General features: G+C 38.8%; 1 protein-coding gene across 1 annotated transcript in view; it reads right to left on the reverse strand.

The window, feature by feature from the left end:
* The window catches only part of RIN2 (Ras and Rab interactor 2), a 66077-nt gene extending 60250 nt beyond the window's left edge, over nt 1-5827 (reverse strand). The window contains exon 1 of the mRNA XM_007426783.4: nt 5687-5827. The gene's annotated coding sequence lies outside the window, so the exon portion shown is untranslated. The remainder of the gene's footprint in view (nt 1-5686) is intronic.
* Between the last annotated feature and the right edge of the window lie 11982 nt (nt 5828-17809).

The following is a 17809-nucleotide window of genomic DNA, read 5'->3' on the forward strand; positions in this document are numbered from 1 at the left end:
CCTGGGAAGACCTGTAAGCAGGGATACAGAATAGAAAGACTGAAGCATCAATCAATTTCCTTACCATTCCTCAACAAAAGAGGGTGGAAACTGTAAAACTTGGTATATGTTTAAACTCTTTTTCCTCTCCACCACAGAGCAATTAAATCCTATATACTCCTAAGAATAACTTACCAGAATAAGAGTCCATATGTAGCTAAAATAGCATTATTTCCAGGCTCAAGGGACCCCAACGTTTGCAAAAGCACAGATATATCTAAGCCTAAGATGAAGAAAAAGCAAGCACAAACTAAAGAAAATTAAGAATATTTCGTGGCCACCAAACACTGAGTTTTGTTTTGGGCAGGAGGAAATCAAGAATGCTGGGAAAAAATGGAGCATGAAATCATCAGAAAAAAATGATATAGCTAGCTGGCTCCAACCTGCAACAATGCTTACAATTCCCACTTGTTATTTAACTTAAGAGACAATTTATACTTAATGTATTGTTTTCCATCATTTTTTTTTCACAAGAGACCTCTATCTAGAATAGTAATAGCAGAGCTACCAAATCTAGACTCCAAACATCTAGACAACCACTATATGAAAGCAAAAAGAGATCATCCAGTTAGCCCAAAGTAAGAGTCATAGACAGATGAATGTTTGGTCTAAAAGGAAAGCCATCACTGGCTAAGATATTCTTGTAATATCTGTGGTGAAAACCTCATTAAGAGTACACTGGAATTCACTTCTTATACTAGATGTATTAACCACTTACACTAGTCATATTAACAAGGATGTTAATTTTAACTCAGGGTACACAACATGGTGCTTGCAGATATCACTGTGCCCCCCAAAAACTTTTTCATTGCCTACTAATCTCCCTAACTCATCTGATACCCTCACTGTATATACGTGTCAGTCCTTCAAGGTAGACCAGAATAGGAAACCAATGTTATGAATGCTAATACTACTTTTATTATAAGATTATAATAACAGAATCCTGCAAGTCTGAATGTGCCCCCCCCCCTTTGTCAACAAGAGAACTAGGGAGGGTCAGGCCTGAGGCATTTTCTCAAATTACACTTCTGTCTTGGACTCAAATTTCTTTTGTCTGACGGTTGTCCTGGTTGTGACTCTTCCTCCAGTTCCTCAAGGTTACTCTTACAGTCCATTACAATGTGTGTGTGCATATATAAAATATACAAAGTATTAAATAAGGAATCTGGCATATTGCAAAGCATATGTGTCTAGTATCATAGTTATTACAGAAGCCTCTCTGAACCCCACAAAGATTCTACTAATATGTAAAGAGTAGGGTTATGCAATTAGTGAATATGTGGGAATACAAACTTAGTAGCTCTTTAAAACAGCCCTGTCTTTTCCCAGGGTCATGTGACCACCCCATGATCATATATAACACAATATTTTTTACCTAATCAGCTACTGTCCCAATAAAAAACGCATAAATCAGAGTTTGGAATTGTTACCTTCCAGTGCTACATTTCTGAAGTGGGATGTAAAGAGTGCAGACCCACTAAGGTTGACAGTCTGCTCAATTTTCATTCTACATAAATATAGTTTAAAATGAAAGCCCAAAAATATATTTTTTTAATCTGGTAAATTAAAACTACCATCATCAAAAAATAATCTGAATTTATTCAGTGACATCTTGGTACCCTATTTTTTTCATATAAATTTACTCAAGAATTTGAGTATCTGAAAAAAAATATCTATTTTGAATTACCACTGGAATGCCTCTTAAACCATAAGTTAATTGAGGAGCAATATTCATTTTAATAACATTAATCTTGCCCCACATCTTAACAGAATTTTAATCTATCTATTAGTATCTAAGGCAACTTTTCTAATGCATTTAACATATTTATTTCCAAATATTTAGAAATACTTTAGGAATATATAGTCTTATGTATTCCATATATTTTGTAGAAATTACAAAGCCCAACTTTTTACATGAATCTACTGATATATCAGAACCCAAAGGAAGTACAGGTAGTCCTCATTTAGCAACTGCCCTGTACTGGGACCATTTGTAGCTATGATGGTGATGGAAAAGTAACCTTGCGACCAATCCTCACATTTACAATCTTTGCAGCTCTGTAAAGCAAAGGAAAGCTGAAGTAAGGTCATAAGCACAGTCATGGTTTCACTTAACAACTGCTTCGCTTAATGATCGAGTTGCCGGTCCCAATTGTGGTTGCTAAACAAGGACTACCTGTAAAATAGACTTATCCCAATTAATCTATATCACAAGACTGCCTAACAGAAATTGCTCAAGAATTAAATAAAAAAGCAATGGAGAACAGGGGCAACCCTGATGGGTGTCACACTATAATTCAGCTGGATAAGAGATTAATTTATTTGTTATGACTCTTACACTAGGTTGCAAATAATAAATTAGCACCCATTTGATAAAATAAGATGGAAACCCATATCTACTCATCACAAGCTTTAGAAATTTAACATGATACATATCAAAAGCTTTTTCAGGATCTAGAGATACTAATACTACAGAGTCCATTCTATCTTTAGCTATGATCAAAAAGGCTATTAGTAAATGTAAATTACCTGATGCTTGTCTATTTTTGATTAATCCAGGCTGATGAAATACATGTGATAAAAGTTTCTACAATCACCTGGCCAATAAAGTGGCTAACACTTGGTGTGTATATTAATTAATAATATGTGTCTATAGCTTGTATATAAGCTAAAATATGGTTGACTACTGTTCATTCTTTCATGAGAACCTAGCTACTCAATCAAAATGAAGATCTGTTTCTTAAGGGGAGTGCCAATACTCAGTGGCAAAGGAGGTACTTTACATATAGAAAATCCTATATTCAGTTTCCAGATAAAAGATCAAGTAGCAAAGAATATAAAAGAGCACTGATAGAGACTACCTTCCAAGCACAAGTATTCTTTATACATTTATCCACGAATCCCTTAAACAATGAAGGGGACTTACACATTCTTTTTTTACTGCTCAAGTTTGAACATTTGATAAATATTTCATCTATTCTCATGATAGTTTCATCATATACTGTTCTTAACATATTCAGCAAACAATCCCCACCTCCATGTTTGCACAAAACATTTTATAATCCAAATCTACAGTATTTAAATTATCATATACTTTGTCTAAATCTGTAACATACAATAAATTCTTACATTCATATATTTCTCAATCTGAGCAAAAATCTGTCTGCAGACACCCTGCATTACATAAAGTCACACTTTACTTCCCAAATTTTGCTCCCTGACATCTCTCACACCCTTTCAATAAGAATTCTGCCAAACACCTTCCCAGCTATACTTAGCAAATTAAGCCCCTTGTAGTTTTTGCATTCACTCATTACCTTTTATTTTGAATAAGCAACAATAACATTCTTCCATTGATCAGGCACATATATATCCTGCATGCATGAATTAAACACAACACAGAGCTATTCCATAAGCAAATCACACTCATATTTTAACATTTCTCCCATTGCAGACTATACCTGCAGCCTTATCTTTTTTCAGCATTCTCACAGCTTTTATGACTTTTTCTTCTTTAACTCTGGCTTAAATTCCACTCTTCAACATATCAGTATTATTCCTGTACAGATCTCTAAAATAACGATTCATGATTCCAGCATTCCTTCAGTTTCATCCAAGATCATTTAATCGCTTTTTTTAAAGCTTCCTTTCATTCTGCTAGAGGCTCCTTGTTTGGCCATTTTTCACCCACTTCCAAAACAATTGTAATTTTTACCAAAATCGCATTCTCTGTGTTTCTTTTAATGTTAACTATTATTTGCTTATTTTCACTACATTCCTTCCAATTATCTTTTTCTCTCTATAAACAATGTATTGTATCTTTTTTGTGTTTTTTATCTCTCTCTCTCTCTTTGCAGCAGTCACTCTTCTACCTGTACATGGAGGTATATCCTGCATATCCTCATCCACTTCAGCATTATACTATTAGTATAACTTCACAACCTCTATGGTACTTTGTAACTTAAGTCTATTCACTCTGTTGCAAACAGTTTCCACACCCTCCTTCACTACATCACTTTCCATTCATTCTGTTAAGGACATTAATCTTGTCATACAGGATTTATACTATCTGTTTATATAGTCGCTCTGTATTCATTGTAGTTTCTTTCCCTTTCTTCCGTTTTTCCAAGATCTACTTTTGACTCTACCAAGAGTCTTGCCTGTCCTGCAATCAGAACCCCTCATCACTCTTGTATCCTTTGTTAATTTTTTCAGACTTTCCTTTTAACTATCAAATCAAATATGCTTTTAGATTCATCCCCTTGCTATGTGCATGTGTGAATAAACTTATGCTTTAACATGTATTCAAAACACACTTTTTTCTAAGCAGATACTCAGTGAACAAGCACCATTCTCATTCATACTGCTTGGATACTTAAATGTCCAAATGACTCAATCATGTTCCTCAAAAGTAGGAATTCATGATAGTTGCATGTTATGCTCCAGTTAACAGTGATATGGATGAATGAGAATGAGACAACAGCGTACAGATATTGACTCATCATGGCTTGGTCAATCAAAGGTTTTACATAACTTTTTTTAGTACTATAGGGAAGGTGTGGACATGATATATGCAGGATTCCCCATTAACAGAAAGAACTCAACAGAGATTAATTTTGGCATATTTCAGACAATATGTGACAAGCGCAACTGTAGCCCAGTTCTACCCCAAGGATGATCTCACTGTTCTGCACAATGTTGGATCTCTAATTTAAAGGCTACTGCGCAAGCCTCATGCCATTGTCAAGGAGGAAGCAAATACAGCATACTGATTGACTCACAGAAATATATCTTTTTATACAACAAACTCATTGAATCAATTAAGGAGCCCTCTGGGGGAGATGGGCGGCATATAAATTTAATAAATAAATAAAATAAATAGGGAGCCAATTCATAGTAAACAAGCCTTCCTTTCACACTGCTACCTCCTTTGATTCATGTAAAATCCAGAAGATAACCGATTGACTGGAAAAAAAAAAACCCTAATACTTTCAGTGATAGTAAAGAAAATTGTTTTACAAAAGGTATCCGGTTCGGGGGACCGAGAATGTTTAAAAGAGACTTACGAAAAAAAGGGAATCCCCTTGCCTGCTTGATCTCCAGGGGCTACTAGAAAAACAAACGTAAGGCTCCCAAAGTAATGGGAGCGATCTGAGTGCCCGTCCTCGCCTTTGAAAACTAACACCTCGGAATTCAGCTGTTTCCTCCCCTCGGGGGAGAATGCTGAGCCTCGCACAGCACACTTCGCACTAACTAAAAAGTGGTTGGCTACTCGGGAGCTCAGCTTATCGTGCCAGGCAGCCAGTGTGCTTAGTTTATAGCTCGGTGTGTTATCGGGAACGAGGCAACGAGATTATTTCAGTCCAGCATTGTGGTTCAGTGGATTATCTGTGGAGGGGCTGTAAGAACGCAGCCTGTCTCTCTCTCCCCCGACGCCAGACGCGGCTCCTCCTGGCAACCCTTCTCCAAATGGTTTCTACAATAGGACCGACGGGGGAGGGGGAGCGGGAGAAAAGAGCGCCCGCCTTCGGAGGGACCCCGCATTTTCCCTCCGGCTCTCCCCTCCCGTGGACTAAAGGGGCTCCTTGTTTCCCACGCCGTCCCTCAGCGCCGGGGCAGATTCGTCTCGTCCCGTCCCGCGCCTTACCTTCGGGGCTGCGGAGAAGCCCCCACCGGGCAGAGAAGCCCCGCAGAAGAAACGGCGCCGGGATCAGAAAGAGGCAACTAAGCTAAGCAGCGGTAGGAAGCAGAAAGGGGGAGGCGAGCGAGGCAGCCGGGCTTTGTTTCGTCTTCGGAGTCCGCCAGCTTCTCGCGCCTGTCGCGTCCCTCGGGAGGAGCGGCGCTTCGGGAGAGGGGGAGACCGCCCGGGTCGCGCCAGGCTCGGAAGTGCGCGCCCACCCCCCGCGATCTGCAGAGGGCAGTCCGGCCCGAACCAGGGCGGACAGCGGGAGCTTCGGAAAGGAAGAGGAAGTCGCGTTTGGGCCGAGGACTGGGAGCAACAGGGAGGAGGGGAGGGAGCCAGTCCGGAAAGGCGGGAGGCCGGTCAGCAGCCAGGCGGCCGGCGGGGCGGGCGGCGACCAGGTTGGCGCTTGAGGAATGCCGAGCGGGCTGACGCGGAACCGGAGAGGAATTACAGGTGGCTGAGCTTCGGCTTCGGGGCTGGGCGTACTTTCAGCCGCAAACGCGAAATCCGTGCGAGTCGGCCGTCGCGAAACGTAGCAAAACAAAGCCTCTGCGGGTAGCCCGAGCGCTTTCTCCCTGCTACAGCTCCGCCTGCCCTCGCCAGGTAGCGCGTTCCCTGGCGACTACCTGTAAGCGCAGCCTCGGGGATTGTGTAAGAGCTGCCCCTTTTATAGGGTAGTTGTGAGTACAGCAGGATGTGTAAGAGAGAAGCGGGAACAGGCGTGAAGAATTATAGCCTTTTCATATGATACTTGCATTAACCTGGGTTACCTGAGGCTGGTTGTAAAGGTCTTGATGAGGACTAGAGAGTAGGAAGCTGCCATCTAGGGCCGTCCGGAGCTTTGCAGAGCAGATGTGGTAGCGCTCGTTAACACCTTAGCACCCAAAAACACTCAGGCAAGGTAAACCTGCCCGCGGTGGCCGCTTCTCCTCAGCTGAGCCAGCTAAATTCAGCATTTTTTTTAGGCTTGGAAGGGCTTGATGCAAAAAGATGCAAAACTTCCACGGGCCTTCTGCTTTTCTCTTCCAGGCCATGCTCAGCCAAACCAGTGAAACTCACCAGCTGCACATAAGTGTAGCAGAACATAAATCTTCCACAGAAACAACATTCTGCTACTTGTTCTGGGCAAAACTTCATATTTCAGAAGAAAAAAAAAAACCTGGAATCCCCATTTGCCTGCCAGCAAAACCATTCACCAGCCACAGAGAACTAGAATGGATTCATGCAGTGATGAAATCATGTCTGAAGAAAACATTTTTACAAAAAAACAGAATTGTATGAAAATGGCTGAAATAGGACTTTTTGAGGAAAAAAAATAACGAAACTAAAAGATTGGATAGATTTAATGTAGTAAGCCATACTTTATTAGATTTAATAATAGAGACACATTTATTCAAATTATGAATATTGAAACATCTGCAATCAAACAACCCAGCTCAGAGAGCACCAAGGACTCCACAGTTCAACCCTGAGCTACACATATTCTCTTCTATTGCTTTACATATTTCATGTGTATTCAGAACTGAAATATTACATATAACACGGCCCTTTGTCTGAATAAAACAGTATCATTGAGAACTGCATATATGGATCTGATTGGGATAAATAGGGGTAATACAGAAATATGATTTGTATTTCCTTTTAGTTCTGCCTTTTACTCTGTTTTGTTATATATGGTCTTATTGTCATGATGATGATGATGATGATGATGATGATATGGCCTTATGGCTAATCAATAAAGATTATTATTATTTCAAAGCAACACATTTTTTTCATTTGACAGCCTTAGTAATGAATAACAGGATGGATATATGTCTTTCACTTGTTAAAGGAGACTTGTAAACAGTTTGGTCTAGTGGTTAAGGTACTGGCCTAGAATCCAGAAGATTCTGAGTTCTAGTCCCACCTTAGACCTGAAAGCCGGCTGGGTGACTTTGGGCCAGTCGCTGTCTTTCAGCCCAATTCACTTCACAAGGTGGTTGTTGTGGGGAAAATAGAAGGAGGAAGGAGTATTAGGTATCTTTGCTGCCTTGAGTTATTTATAAAAATAATAAAGGTAGGATAAAATATCTAAAAATCTAAATCTAAACATAATAGTTTTTTTTTTTCAGCACCGTCGTAACTTTGGTCACTGAACGAGCAGTTGTTCAGCAAGGATTATCTGTATTTTGGCTACAAGGGAATGAAAATACAGAATAAACAATAAGGGGGCCAAAATATACCCTTGTCTTGCTCCTCTTCAGGTTGGGATCCCTTTATTATAATGTTCCTGCATACGGTAATGAACCTTTATTCTGGAATTCTCATAAAGGTTATGTATTAACAAAGATAGGCATCTACTATATCTATAGAAGAATGTATGAATTTATCCCACAGCCTTGTTCTGGAAATGAGATCAAATGCAGACCTAATGTCAATAAATGTGTTATAGAGTGCAGAGCCTGTCTTGGATGAATATTTTTCAGCCAGATGTTGCAGTATTAGGGCATGGTCAAGGACAGAGTGTCCAGCTGTAAAGCCTGCTTGTTCATTTGACAGGATATGCTCAAAATTAATCCAATCAACCAATTTGTTGTGGAGATGCTTAGCATAAAGCTTACTTATTATACTAAGATGGCTAATGGGCCAATAGTTAGCAGGCAGTTCACAACAACCCTTCTTATAAATAAGCGCTATAATGGCTGGACCCCAGTTCTTTGGTATTTGCACAGTGTAATTAATGTGGGTGAACAGGGAAGCAAGTACAGGGGTCCACCATTACAAATTATTGTGTAAGACTTCAGCAGTAATAAAATAATTACCTGGGGCTTTGCCAGGCTTAAGCTGTTTTATGTGGTCTCATATGTCAGAACTTGTAACTGGGGCCCCTTTGGTGAATACTGAATTCAGCTTTGAATTCAGGCAGGTCTTCTTGTGCATATAATGCCTTAATGTTGCTGGTATGAGATAAGAAACTGAAAGGGGCCATTAATTGAATGGAAAGCTATCAAGCACCAAAATAAGGTCCGGTTCCTGGCTTTTGATGCCACTATTAGTTGTGGCTAGGAAGTCCTGATAAATTCTCTTTTCTTGGTTTGTAACAGGTCTTTAAACAGTTGCTCCAGCAATAAAAGGTCCAGAATATATATAAAGCTGGATCCTCCTTAGAGAGTTTAAATTGTCTAATCAGTTTGTTCTTGGCCTTAAGGCACTCTGTATCAAACTAGGGGTGAGAAGGGCAAGAGTTGCTTTCAATTTTTTTTCTCTTCCTTGGTATCTGAGCACACAATACTGGCTGGAGCAACTGATTAATTTCAGTATAGGACTGTAAAATATAGTTTCCAGGCCCACCTTCAACTATTGTAAAGTAAGTCTGGGAAGCTACCTTGGAACAGAGCAGCTCAGACGTTGCTTCTTTGCATTGTTGGGTCCATTTAACACAAACCAGCCTTGGCCTTAGATCAAATTCCATGTTAGCGATAAGATCCAATTCCAGAAATAGGTTATCAAATGCTCTTATTACCGAGATGCTAGGAATATGAGCGCAATCAGGATGACTATCGAGGTAGAACTTTTGAATAAAGCGGTCCAAGTTCCTTGAGATTATAGTGTAATTAATCAGGGAAGGCCTTGTCTCAGCCCAATGAGAAAATTCACCAGGAAAATTGCTACTGATGGCTCCATTCTGTAAATTTAAATTCAATCCATTGGCTGTATATAATAAATACAGACCCTTGTAGTCCCCCATTACATCCTTAGAGTGCAGAATGTGTAAGAGTATTGTATTTGATTCTGGGGGATATTGATGGAACTGAGCAAAAAGGGTCTCATCATTTACAATTACCACCACCCCTTGCGTTGAAATCACCAGGAATTATTACATAAGCAGAAGGATAAATAGATATAAGATTGCTTAAGTAAACTTCTACTTTGGTCCATAAGCTCTTGATTTAGGACCTATTTTGCTGAGATGGGTGAAGCTGAGAAAAGTTGCCAATATAGTTGATATAACTAGAGAAATATTAAAATATTTCTATAGTTTGCTTATAGGCTGCTACTCTTATTGCTCCCCTATACAAAGGGAAAGGGAAAATTACAGGGGAATTAGTTTAAGTATGCTTGGGAAAAGGTTTGGCAGAGTTCTGATCAAAAGAGTACGAGAGGTAGCAAATGAACAAGATTTGGGAAGCACAATGTAGCTTTATGCTGAGAAAGAGGAGTGGAGATGATTTACAGTCAATGCTAGATTGTATGAGGCAACGAGGAGTACAGATCTGAAAATAAACTACAATGCAAGTTCCATGTAAATGGTGTAAAAACAGAGCAGATGAACTTGGATATCTTGGTAGAATGTTTACTAAAGATGAGGAAATGAGTGGAAAAATTTTAAGGCATCCAAGTTCTGGTATAAAGGTTAGTACCTGACCATTTTAAGGAATGTATGTTCGTTGAAACAAAAATTGCTGTATATAAGAGCATAGGATTCTGCTCGCTTTGTTATATGGGAATGAGAACTGGGTATGTCAGGGGATTTTTAAGTTGGATCAATGGGAATGGGATGGTTAAGAAGTATGTTTGGTAGAACAATAACAGAGTTAAGAATGAATGTGGTCGAATGCAAAAGTGAGTGATGAGCTTGAAAGTATTGGTTTCATCGTATAGAGAGAATTAATGAGGATGGGATTACAAAAATGTAGGAAGGAAGAGTGAATGGGTTGAGAGCAAGCCAAAGGCTGAGAAAGTTGTGGTTTCAAAAACATTCTCAAACAGAAAGATGGATGAAGTTTAAAGAGCCAAATACAGTGGTACCTCTAGTTACGAACGGCCCTCCTTACGAATTTTTCAAGATACAACCAGCTCTGGCCCCAAAAATTTACCTCGACATGCAAACTCCGCCTCGAGCTATGAACCAGATCCGCGGCCATTTTCCCTGCTGCCACGTGGTCGCGGCTTCCTGTGGACGAGATCGCGGTAGCAAGGAGACGTTCGGTGAGGCTTGTGGTGTGTCTTGTGGCGTTTGGAAGGTTTTTGGTGTGCTTGTCAGCATGGCTCCAAAGAAAATGCAGAGCAGGCTGGCAACTGACTTTAGACAGGTTTTTCCCCAGAACTGAGCCTGCAGCTAAGAGGCAAAGAAGAGAGGAAACCCCTGAAGGACATCTCCCCGATGTCCCTTTGGAGGGGGACTCTCCCTCCAAACAATAACTGCCTCCCCGCCCCATTCTCCCTCTTCATACTGTGCTGTACTGTACTTTTTTTCATGTTTTTGAGGTTTAAAAATAAAATGCATATGTTTCAGAACTGTTTAGCTGTATTTACACTGAACCTTATGGGGGAAATTTACCTCGGGGTGTGACCAAATTCGGAGGGCGGATTAGCCGTATTTACATTGAACCTTATGGGGAAATTTGCCTTGTGGTGCGACCAAATTCGGAGGGCGGAACGGATTAACCGTATTTACATTGAACCTTATGGGAAACTTTACCTCGACTTGAGACCAACTCAAGTTGCAACCAGAGTCACGGAACGGATTAAGTTCATAACTAGAGGTACCACTGTACATTGTATGTATCAAAGTGCAGACATGATGCTAGCAAAGATGGTCTGCAAGGATAGAAAGATGTATTTTTATTGGTGTTAGTGTAAAGTAAGTTTAGTGAGGTTTTCTTTTCTCTTATCTCCAGCCTTTCATTTCTTTTGCTTACTGTTTCTTATTCTTTGCATAATGCTGCTAACCCTGAAAGATATACCCTGTTTTCTTTTGCCTGGGCCTTTTCTGAAAAGTTGATGAAATGTAACATAATGGTTAACTAAAAGCCGTTAACTAAAAGGCATCTGAGCTCCGGAAGCTCAGCTTGCTGCCTGATAATTAACCAAAACTTCTATTTGCACCGTGGATATGCTGTAGAAGATGACAGGGTTGAATCTGGTAAGACCTGCTTCTCAAAGGTTTATTTAGACTTCTGACTTGAAAAGTTGCAATTAATGATGGTTTAATTGCTGTACAATGTAAAAAAAAAAGTGTTTACTATTACTTTGCTGAAATGCTGTTAACTATCTCTGAATTCTGTTTATCATAGGAAGGATAAAACACCTAAATGGAAGATGACTGTTTGAAGTTGCATGCCTGTTAATCTGCTTGGTAGGTTATTACTGCTGTTTTGCTTTGTTTTTTAAAATCCTTTGCTTTTGAGAAGTTAGAGTTCATATGAGGGTTTGTTGCAGTTAAGAGTGCTTTTTTATATGCATATATTGTGCTTTTTTTTACAGGTAGGTATGGCAAAGGGATGCATTAATGCGCTTCAGGAACAACTTTTGCTAGTGTTGCTAAGTTTTTGTAAATGCAAAATCCACTAATACAGAGTTGGTTGGTTGAGTCGGAGGAATGGCCTGTGCAGATTCCATGTGTGTTCCTGCATCCTGCTGAGGTTGATACTGAGCTTCAGGGTGTGTTTAAAAATGCAGAAGTGTTGGTTCGAGTTACCTTTTTGAGCTTTCTTGTCCCTTATAGACTTTGAGATTCTAAGATTTGTCTGCTAGAGTAGTTCGTTGAATTTGGGGTTTTGTATGTACACTGTACATGCTGCTGTGCCCTGTGAATGTTGGATTTCTAGAATGCATTTAAAAATGTCAAAAGTCCATGTTGATTTGATGGGATTGTTGCTGAGCTTTGGTATGATGCTCTTTTGCCTTGAAGATTTCAGAATGCTGTTAAAAGAGGGTGAAAAGTTTAGCTTATTCTAATTAATATTCTTATTAATATTTATATTATAGGGTATATTAATAATTATTATTTATTGTTACTTGTTTATTAATTAATATTATTTATATTATATATTATAATTGTTAATATTAGCTTATGCTTGGTGTGATGAAAGTTGGAAGCCACTTTTTTATTATCTTCTTGTCTTTTTCTTTTCTCTTTTTTCTCTTTTTTCTTTCTTTTTCTTCTTTTTCTTATTCTTTTTCTTTTCTTTTTCTTTTTTCTTCTAGTTTAGTTTGTATTAGTTGTTACTATGTTTATTATATAACGTCAATAACATTATTTTTTAAAAAAGGATTTCAGAATGCTGGAATCAATGCCTGGGTCAATAAATTCAATTAGATTAAACGTGAACAAATTACTGAGCCTATCTTAAAAGTGAAAATGCTTGATTGCTTAAAATATATAAGTTGTCCCTAAAATTGTCCACATCTCTGTTTGAGAAGCCTTTGTATGGACAATTTTTAAAAGCAATCCAAGGGTGTCCAGAAAAATACATGCTGGAAAACGTAGTGTCTCTTCTAGCTAAATTGAAAATGTAATATATATGAAATTGCAATAATATAATAAACTAGTGTTATTGAAAAAATCCTGTATTATTAACTTTCTACAGATTTTTGATGAAGCCACTGAACATGTACATGATGATGATCTGGAAGATATTGGCTGGGCTCACACAGCTCACTAAGCCAAATCAAAGAAACTACGTTAGCACAATGTATGCATTCAACCACTGATACATGAACTTTCAAAAAGCTTCTGACAAACTCACTTGTCAAGATCTTAATATTATGGCAGTAGAGGAAATGCTGTCTTCTTGACTGTTTAAAGAAGAGGAGCAAAGTATAGAAATGTGGTAAAACTAGTCCAAATATCCACCCACTTCCTCTCCAGTTTTATATAAGCCAATCTATGAAAGGAAGAGGAACACTGCAAGTTCTGGGAGAGGAAACTGGAAAACGTCAGTGGATTGGAGTATTCTAAAACTACTCTCCTTTCAACACTGACTAGAATCTACCACAGAGAAAGAAGAACTACTGTAAAGCTACTACTTCCCCTACTTCCAAACCCGGAAGTCAGTCCAAAGGATACATGATCAGTGACACTGAAACTGCCATGATATCAAGAAAGATGAGGAGAATTGCATCACTCTATCCCAGTCCTACCAGAGGTCATCCACAAGATTTGGTACTATATCTTAGGCTGCAGTCCAACTGAAAAGAGCCCAGATAATCATTTTCTCAATGGTCCTGTGGAGCTGGAATCTAACCACTTTCTCCACTATCTTGTCCTGAAAGGAGAGGTTTTAGAATAGGCAGAAATTATCCAGGAGTTTTGGATCCAGCTGTGGTTTCTTAAGGAGAACACATCACCAGCTCTTTCAAACCAGGGGAATTAACCCATCAGTCAAAGATGAATTCACCATTGCATGGATCCAACCACATGTTGTCTCCCGAGAGGTCTTGATCAGCTGGGATGGATGTGGATCTAACATAGAAGAGTAGAGTATTAATTTTTAATATGAATAAGCCTTGTTTTTGACTTAGTGTATTTTATGATTCCAGCCATCGTGATTTGCAGTGTGCAAATATAACCTATGTACTGTATCATCCCAACCAGGAAATATTCTCATATCATGGTTAAATCAGAGAAAACACAGTTTGAAAACAGGGTTGCTTTTCATTTACCAGAACAGGACTTCATTCCTTATATCATATGATTCTAAACTAACAGCTAGTCTATCATTATGTAATGAGTAGTTCAGTTAGAAAATGAAATAGGTTGCAAGAGCAATCACAAATGGAAAAATACTTCTGCAGAAGTGTGTCTCTTGCTTTGATCTTTCTTATACCCAGCACAAGTTTCCTTTTAACAACTGAGATGCTGGAAAGGATATGCCTTTCTATACCTCCACTGACATTGACTCTGATTGTGATTGGGCTGCTAATACAATGAAAAATAAAACAAACCACAAGTGATATGACCTCACATTATATCAACTAAAATGAAGGAGGAATCAGAATAAGCTGGGACCGCAGTAGCAGTTTGCTGCTACTCCATGGAAAGTCATTCCCTCATGGTTAGTTTTAATCACATACAGGTGTGTGGTGTGAGCATAACTTCTAATGAATTTTTATTAGCAATGAGTAAGGCAGTGAAATTCCACCATGTGATACTCAGCAAACCTTAGCAGAAATTGTCTAGAGTTACTCTAGTGATTGAGGCAGCATGCAAATTGGTTTTAAAAAAATAGTATTTTATTCAGTCTTGGCTGTATGAGATTTTCCACTTTTATTCTATCACTTTCAAAGATATTTATAGCCATAAGAAATACAAAATTGTTTTAAGAAAAAATATTTTAAAGTTGAATTCTATGCCTAGTCCCAGTCTCTACAAACGCTACACACTCTGAACATGTATGCATCTACCAGTTGGAACAATTTCTTCTGAGTTGTGTTCTCAGAGCATGTTTATTATCATAATATCTCAGTTTCTGCTCCACAAATGGTTTACTTTTCCAAAGAGATCATAGCAGATAGTGTAGCTCTACATTTGGTTTGTTAAGGATTTATGTATATATTTGAGAATATTTTTCTTTCTTCTAATGAATTGGTTGCTTAGCAGAGACACTTATGCACAGTAGAAGGAGATGTGCTTCCTTTTCCTTTGAATACTAATTTTGTCCCAGGTTTAGCAGCTAGAAGGGAAGTGGGAATAAAGACTTGCCCTTCTGAAGTAATTTATTACCAATTGTGGTAGCTGTATCCAAAAGGAGAGCTTGTTTATCATTGCAACAATGGGTTGTCAGCAGAGCTTCCTTAATGGGTGAACTCATTGTGTTAGACCAGGTTCTATTTTAACCGTGATGTGTTTTATAAGTAAATGTGTTACAGTGACTGAGTTGATATAATATGTTGAGCCATAATACATCATTTATAAACCATAATTCCTGAGTTCAGACAATGTATTAACTCACAAACAACCAAAACACCTGGTCATTTAATTCAATCAAATCAGGATGATATTCTTTAAATTCATGCTTAGCCACAAAGTGGCTAGTCATTCATTCTGTCTAACCTGCTTAACGGGGTTTTGAAAATGTTTTTATATGCTTATATATTACAAATGTATTCCATTTTTCTTTCCTCCAGGCAGCCCTGAAAACACTCCTGAAATTTTAAAAAATGCTAATATAATAAAGTAAATTGTACCAGCAATACATGAAGAAACCAGGTTACTTTCCTGCATGTTGTCCTCTATTTTGTACATGCCTCAAAAGAGAAAAAGGTCTTCTATTTCTGTCTCCCCCCACCATCCCTTAGTTGGTAAGGAAGATAGAGTAGGAAAAAAACCTCCCAAGCAGGTTCATTTTTTAATATTATAAAAGTTAATTTAATAAAGAGGGAGAGGCTGTATACCACTCTAATCTTCTTCAAATGAGGATTGAATTTAATTTTATTTATTATTGAATTTAAACTCCACCTTTTTGCTTATTCTGAGCCTTACAACAAGAAAAAAGACCAGGTACAAACCAAAATTATTACAATTAAGACTACAGATAAAATAAAATGAGTCACTAAAATAATTAGCAGTTAAAACTTTGATGAAAGTGTTTGGATTATCTTCCTAAATACTGTGAGGACTGAAGCTAAACACATCTAGTTAGGGAGCCACACAAGAAAAGGGCATTTCTGGTGTATTTGAAAGTCCAGGTATTGGTAACAGGGGCATCTTCAGAAGGGGTTTCCCCACTAACCTAAGTAATTGGGCACGTTCATAGCTGGATAGACAGTTCCACTGATAATCAGTCCCCAAGCTGCTTAGGGCTTGAATGGCCAATATGAATTATGCTCAGCAGGCAATTTCTGGCCTGCACAGATCTTTCAGTAAGCCATCATATCAATACCACATTTTGTGCCAACTGCAAATTTCTGACTCTTTCTCAAGAGTACCGCCAAATGAAACACATTGCAGTAGTTGAGACAAGGCATGGGAACTGTCACAAAGCCTGACTGGCTCAGGAAGGGATACTGTTGGCACACCAGCTATAATTATACAAATGTGCTCCTCACCACAGCTGCCACCCACAAATCCAGTTACAGCTGGGGGTTACGGATGCTTCCCAAGACTGTGAATCTCTTAATGGGTTGTAGGAATAACCTTGAGGAACTGGAGGAAGAGCCACAATCAGGGCAATGGTCAGACAAAAGAAATTTGAGTCCGAGGCAGAAATGTAATTTCAGAAAGTGTCTCAGGCTTGACCCTCCCTAGTTCTCTTGAAGATAAAGGGAGGGAGGGGGAAGGCACATTCAGACTTGCAGGATTCTGTTACTGTAACTTTATAATAATGGTAGTAATAGCAGTCATAACTTTGATTTCCTACTCTGCTCTACCTCAAAGGGCTGACAAACTCTGCTTTCTGGGTGGAGGGTGTGCAATCCTATCCAAAACAAATTTTACTTAAATCCCAGAGTGTAGCTTTTTCCTTACCAACACCCCTTTCATCTTCTCTTGATTTAATTTCAGCTTGTTCTCTGTCATCCAGTCCATTATTTGAGGTTGGGCAATGTTCAAGGGTTGTTTCCTTAGAGTTAGAATATATAGAGAAGTGGAGGTGGCTTCCATCGACACAGTGATGGCACCACACTCCAAAGTTCCAGATGATCTTCCCCCAGCAATTTCATGTAGATATTAAACAAAGTAGGAGACAGGGTACAGCACCATTGGACAGGGACCCAAAATTGAACAGTAGTCTCCCCAGCACTATCTTCTGGGCATGTCCCAACAGGAAGGACTGGAACTACCATAAAAGTATTAAAGCCCATACCTGTTAACCAATAAGGATATCATGGTTGATGATATCAATAGCCACAGATAGGTCCAAGAACACTAGCAGGGTCATACTCCCCTATCTGGTTTCCAGAACAGGTCATCTACCAAGCTGACCAAAGTCTCAGTACCATAACAAATACAGTACCTGAACATAATCCCCTACTAAAATGGGCCCAATCAATCAATTTCATCCAGGTGCATCTGGAGCTGTGATACCAACACTTTTGCAATCACTTTACTTAACAGTGGAATGTTTGGCATTATGTCATGTCCTCATATGTGTGTGTGTGCGCGCGTGTGTATAAGTCATATACAATAAAACCTCATACACGGGCAGGATATAATTTCACATTTGTATATATGTCTCTCTATGAGCTTAAGGGAAGGTGGACTGTACAATATATGCCATTCTGATAGATAACAGAAATAACTTATACTATTTTATACTAGCTATTGTAGTATAATAGTTGGTAGGTCTAATGTTCTTGCAAGGTTATGTTCTACACACATTCATT

Source organism: Python bivittatus, unplaced genomic scaffold (assembly GCF_059951505.1).
Source record: "Python bivittatus isolate LINGU-HERP-01145 unplaced genomic scaffold, Pbiv_v1 ctg000960_np1212, whole genome shotgun sequence".
Taxonomy (NCBI): Eukaryota; Metazoa; Chordata; class Lepidosauria; order Squamata; family Pythonidae; genus Python; species Python bivittatus.